This window comes from Meles meles, unplaced genomic scaffold (genome assembly GCF_922984935.1).
Source record: "Meles meles unplaced genomic scaffold, mMelMel3.1 paternal haplotype, whole genome shotgun sequence".
NCBI lineage: Eukaryota > Metazoa > Chordata > Mammalia > Carnivora > Mustelidae > Meles > Meles meles.
The window spans coordinates 91899-98745 of NW_025721191.1; the positions used below are offsets into that span (position 1 = coordinate 91899).

General features: G+C 34.6%; 1 pseudogene; it reads right to left on the minus strand.

Annotated features, from left to right (window-relative positions):
• Nucleotides 1-1031: 1031 nt before the first annotated feature.
• On the minus strand, nt 1032-1996 carry LOC123936092 (annotated as a pseudogene).
• Between the last annotated feature and the right edge of the window lie 4851 nt (nt 1997-6847).

Genomic DNA, 6847 nt, shown 5'->3' on the forward strand with positions numbered 1-6847 from the left:
TCTTGGGTGATCAAAGTTCTTTGGTAGGTGATCAGCTCACTTTAGGGTACAGGTTGAAATGGTGCCTCCTCCTATTCCCTGCCATCTTGACTCAACTATTTGTTATTTTTTATTGTAGTATAAGATCTTTTTTGAATAAATTAAGGACTGAATATTTGATGATCTTCCTCTTCTTGTTTGTATATTAAGCTAAATACTTTAAATATGAGCTCTAATACCACCTTATGCTGGAAAGCTTCCCTAAGACCTCCTTGTTAAGGTTAATATTTTTCCCATAATACCTTCTACCACAATGTACTAATGATTTTGGAGAAGTAATGGCCACAGGATATCTTCAGGTTTAGAACCTAAGAACAATATTGCCCTAGTTAAACACAGGCCATAAACAATGAATCTTGGAATACTTCATCAAAAACTAATGATGAATTTTATGGTTACTTACATAACACAATACATTTTTTTTTTTAAAACCAGACCAGTAACTGAATTGTGGAAGTATTGATCAGCCATGGTAACTAGCGCATGATTTCCAAGCTTTGTCACACTGCCACCATGCTGCAAGGACAAATTTTAAAATAATCAAAATTCTGATCCTTTATGTTTTATTCTTAAGTAAGTTCAAATTTATGGAAGGTTAGTATGAATAATAATAGTACAATTAACACTCCTATCACCTTTTGCCTAGATTCTCCTATAAGTTTATACTCCATTTGGTTTATCACCTCTCTCTCCATCTCTCTTTCATCAGTTGTACACCTTATGATCTTTGTTTCTAAATATTTTATCACTTACTTCTTAATAATATGAATATTGAGAAAAATACAACATGAATACAATACAATTGTACAAGCACTTTGAATGCAGAAGTGTAAAAAGGAAGAACTTTCCAGTACAGGGACATAATGCTTTCAAAAGTGACAAAGAGATGATGACACATTATGTTATAAGAATCTGAAGAAAAATATTGCCAAAAGTCCTAAAGTTTTGATTTGTAGAGTGAAGGGGGAAAAACACATTAGTACAAATATTCCCTACTTCATAGTTTCCTGTAGGACAGATCCCACATTCAACAATATTTTTAGGGCCCTTGTTACATCCTTATTCCTAAGACTATAAATTAAAGGATTTAGAACAGGAGTGAGTATAGTGTAAAAGACAGATACAATCATGTCCTTCTTTGGGGTGTGATAGGAGGTGGGAAGCATGTAGGTATAGACAGCAGCACCATAGAAGAGGATGACTACCATCATGTGGGAAGAACAAGTGGCAAAGGCCTTCTTCCATCCCTCTGCTGAGTTCATCCTCAGCAGATGGTGATGAGGATGAAAGAATAGGAGCTTGAAATGATTGTCACAGGGATGAGGAGCATGAGAACACAGCACAGGTACATGAGGGTCTCATAGAGGGAAGTGTCTGAGCAGGAAAGCTTCATTACAGCAGGGACCTCACAGAAGAAATGATGGATCTCCCGGGATCTACAGAAGGGGAAGGTCATGCTGACGGGTGTGAGCATAAATCCATCCACAGATCCTAGAAACCAGGAAGAAGACACCAAGAGGAGACACACCCTATAGTTCATGAGGATAGGATAACGGAGTGGATGGCAGATGGCCACATAGCGGTCATAGGCCATGGCAGCTAGAAGGAAAAATTCTGAACCTCCTAGTGTCAGATAGAGAAACATCTGCAACCCACATTCAGGGGCTGAGATCTTATTCACTCCTGTGACCTGGTCCATGAGCATCTTGGGCACAGTGACAGAAATGTACATCACATCCATGAGAGACAATTGGGTGATAAAAAAGTACATGGGGTTATGAAGGTGAACATCACAGTGTATCAGAAGGATCAGGATGGTGTTTCCAGACAAGGCCATCAGGAAAACTACAAAAATCACCACACAAAGGAGATCTGGGTACTTGGATTGAATGAAGAGTCCCACTAGGTCAAAATCTGATCGTCCAGTATAGTTGGCCACCCAAGTTGTATTCTCCATTGGATCACCTAGAAGAACTATGGAGTTGACAGATCACTCATGGGATATGACCACCCAAAATAACTGTGTGTGTGTGTGTGTGTGTGTGTGTATGCACATATGCACGTGAACACGTGTGCATGTTTACACATAGCAACCTGGGTGCCAATAAGGGAAAGTTCCAAGGACCTGTAAATTTTTAGATTATAAATTACCTATAATTGACCAAATTTATTAGAAATCTAAGAATTCACAACTATGGTTCAAAGATATCAATACTTAGTCATTCCACCTCTGGGTATACATTTTCCCCCAAGGAAAGCAAAAGAGTATATGCACCCTTACTTTTATTTTTTTTCAAATCTCCAGATGATATTCCTTTTTTAAGTTGTATTTAAATTCAAATTATTTAACATATGGTGTAATATTAATTTCAAGTGTAGAATACAGTGATTCAACATTTTCGTATAACAGCTGGTACTCATCATATATGCACTCTTCATCCCTATAATCTGTTTAACCCATCCCGTCAGCCACCTGCATTCTCATAACCACCAGTTTGTTCTCTATAGTTAAGAGCCTGTTTCTTGGTTTGTCTCTCTCTCTCTCTTCTTTTTTTCCCCCTTTACTCATTTGCTTTGTTCCTTAAATTCCACATATGACTGAAATCACACTATATTTCTCTTTCTCTGATTTATTTCACTTAACATAATACTCTCTAGCTCCATCCATGTCATTGCAAATGGCAAGATTTCATTCTTATGGCCTGAATAATATTTCATTGTGTATTTTTATTGTATATTTTTATATACACCCATATGTTTATTGCAATGTTATTTACAATAGACAAGATATGGAAACAACATCAGTGGATAAGGAAGGAATGGTGTGTAAATATTATTATATATTATATTATATATTATATTATACCATTATATATTATATTATATATATATATATAATATTATACCATTATCATAGTGGATTGAGATTCTTCCCCTTTTTACAACACAGTTGGACCCACAAGTGTATTATAAGTGAAATAAGTCAAACTGAGAAAGACAAATATTACATAATTTCACTCATATGTGGAATCTAAAAATATAAATTAATAAGGAAAAAACAGTATGAGTCCTAGAAATATAGAGAAGAAACTGATGGTTACCAGAAGAGAGAAGTGTGGGGTGATGGACACGATGGTCAAGAGGGAACGGGACATACAATCTTCCAGTTATGGAGTGAATAAGTCACAGGAATAAAAAACACAGCATTAAGGATTATAGTCAAAGGTATCATAATAGTCTGTATGGTGACAGCTGTAACCTACACTTGTAAACATAGCATAACATATAATTTGTTAAATCACAATGTTGTATACCTGAAATTACTATAATATTGTCTGTGAAGTTAATATTGGTAACTTACAGTAAGGTTGCCAGAGTTCAAGATCATGAGATTTCCTGATGATGATTAGTTGTTTATCAATTAGTATGGAAATTTTTGGAATAACTGCCATAGAAAAACACAAAAAGTGAATTATGGAAAAAATAAAATCTCCTATTTATAGAATTTTTTATTATGGAAATCAAAATTGAATCAACTTTTCAGGTTTAAAGATCCAATTGGATCTTAAAAACTCTTAGGTATATATTCTGTATGAGAAGTATTTAGAAAGTAACTGAAACATAACTTAGGGAATATTTATACCAAAAATGTGAACCCTCACTTTCTGTACAAGCCAGGGTGTGATGCTCTGTGGTTGTGCATCGTGTTCCATGTATCCACAGGAGTAAATCAGGGTCCTCACCAATGACCAACCTCTTAGATATTCTAGGGACATCAATTTAGGAGCCCACATTTTGGGGCGGGATTGTGACTATGGGTCCAGAGTATCCTGTACCCACAGTCCCTTTGTCAACTTTACATAAAAATAGGATAATAATGTTAGATCTCAAATATGTTCAGGATTAAATTATGTAACATACTGAAAGTGCTTAGAACATTACAAGATACAGATGAATAAGTACATATATTGTTAATTTAAAGAGTTAATATCTATATCTATGGTGATTATCATGCAAAATCTAGGTAAGAGATGGCAGTTATGATTTGTGTTTTATGATATAAGATGAATTATTTCAGTTAGCCAGTTTTAGTATCTATATAAGATTTGTATTTCTCAATTTCTGTAGTCCCAGACTAATATATATTATATTTATATATGATATATTTATTATTTTTACTCTGGTTAAGCAGATCTTTATGGAAAATCTTAGTACTATCTAGTATGCACTTCTCCAACTTTATCTACTTAAATGTCCTGCTATTTGTTCTAAAATTCAGGTAGAAGAATTCATATTTACAAGATCTTTGTCATTTACAAGACAAGCTTTAGTTGCTTTTACAAGCATAATCTACTTTTTGGTCTAGAGTAACCAGTTTTCATCAAAACTGAGATGTAGAGAGCAAAACTGAATAATGTTGAGTTTGTCTCTGACTATAATACAACTCCCTATACAATACCAAATCTGGCTACTCAAAACCTCAAAACCTATATCTGTGTTAAATGCTGAGGACAAAAGAAAAAAAATAAGTTGGTTACACTGAAGGAGCTCACAGTCCCTCTATTTAGGCTAAAGTATTGTGTGTGTTTGTGTGTGTGTGTGTGTGTGTGTGTGTATTTACAGTAGAATTTTAAAATGGTTCAAAATAAATAAGAAAAAACAATGGAAATAAAATATATCTGTCTATTTTGAAAAAAATCAGTAATAACCTCTTTTATATTTTTCTCTTCAAGAGATCAAACCTTCCCAACTTCCCAACTACGGACATGTTAAATGTTAAATTTTTAAATTCCTTACCAACAAAAATAAATAATAAACAAATATTCGCTCTTCTCTCTAGGAATAGTTTAGGAGTGGATATGATACAGGGTATTTCAGTAATAAATTCTGACTTTCAAAACATTATATACTCCTCTAATGATTACAAAGACTAATCATAATATTCAGCTTATTAGCAGTCCCAGGTTCTGGGTTCCAAAGCAGTAGAAAGCACTGAAAATATATCTGATGCATAATATAAATACTCAAAAAAAAAAAAACCCTGCTACATGTTGCATTAAAAAATACAAACTTTTTCTCATTTTCCACTCCCACTAGGCAGATGAAAGCTGACCTCCACGCAATATTTTAAAACAGCCCAGTAAAAATGAGACCTACCTGATTTCTGAGTCAATTTTTGAAATCAAATGAAGCAAATCTCTGTTGTACTTTGGTTAGTGGGAGTCACTGTGATCAAGCCACACTGAACAGTCTTCCTGGCACACCAGACAGACAATGGAATAGTGTCTGTACCACACAAGATAACAGGCCACTCCATTCATTCTTATTCTTATTTTCTGTATTCAATTGTTTGTGTTTAATGTAAATAAAATAGTGCATATTTAAATTGGGGAATTATTAATAGTGGTGGTTGGGGCACCTGGATGGCTCAGTGAAAGTCATGTGACCCTTTATTTTGTGATTGTGAGTTTGAACCCCATGTTGAGTATAGAGTTTACTAAAATATATAAATATATACATTTTAGTTTAAATTTAAAATAAATTTAAATACATATTTTTAATTTTTATCCTGTCACCTTGTTTTTTGTTTTTTATTTTTATTTTTTTTAGATGTATTTATTTGTGAGAGAGAGAGCACAAGCAGGGGTGGAGGCAGAGGGAAAGAGAGAAGCAGACTCCCCACAGAGCAAGGAGCCAATGTGGGACTCAATCCCAGGACCCTGAGATCATGACCTGAGCTGAAGGCAGACACTTAACCAAGTGAGCCACCCAGACATCCTGTTTGTTTGTTTTTCAATTGTGGTGATAGAATATCAAATCTTGGGGCACCTGGGTGGCTCAGTGGGTTAAAGCCTCTGCCTTTGGCTCAGGTCATGATCCTGGGGTACTGGAATCAAGCCCCACATCCAGCTTTCTGCTCAGCGAGGAGCCTGATTCCCCCTCTCTCTGTTGGCCTGCCTCTCTGCCTACTTGTGATCTCTCTCTGTCAAAAAAATAAATAAAATCTTAAAAAAAGAATATCAAATCTTTACTTGAAGTTGACAAAAACCCAGAAATTGTTCTATATCATTCTGTATTTTACCTTCCCCATGAGTAAATGAAGTATTTAATCATATTTATACCTTTTACAAATAAAACAATTCAAATTCCCAATATAGACATTTTAACGTAAGATTAATATAAAAGAAAATTCTTTCAAAAAATTATCAGGGTAACTGTGTAGCATCACACAATTTACCTGAGGGAGAATTTGTGTCTCAATCCCAATCAGGTGATAGAACCCAGAGCCTATAATGCTGCCGTAGCTTTATAGAACCCTATCTTCCCTTCACAGTCTACAATTTGGGCACACCCACCACTGTCAGTTTCATATAAGAAATAAATATATTTGAGACATCTGTTTCAGTTCTCTACCAGAAATAATGCCCACTCAAAGTAAAATCAGTTTCATTACTTCTGTGAAATTTCAGCCTCGATATAACAAACATATCATTCCAAATATGGCAGGCAAGCATATTCTTTTATCCATACATAAATGGAAGCCAACAAGCTATTTCCTGGCAGAAAGTTATTGCTACCTGATTCAATCAAAAAAGAGCAATTAAGAGCAATTTAGAGTACACTTATCTTCATTATCACAAAGAAATGTCTAGAATTATTGAATCATTATATCATACGACTTAACCTATTGTAACACTGTATGTTAATTATGCTTGAAGTTTTAAAAACACATTTGCTTTTCTTCATAGAAATAGATGATAGGGAATAACTGAGAAACATGGTCAAGGACTAACAGCATGTATCAGAA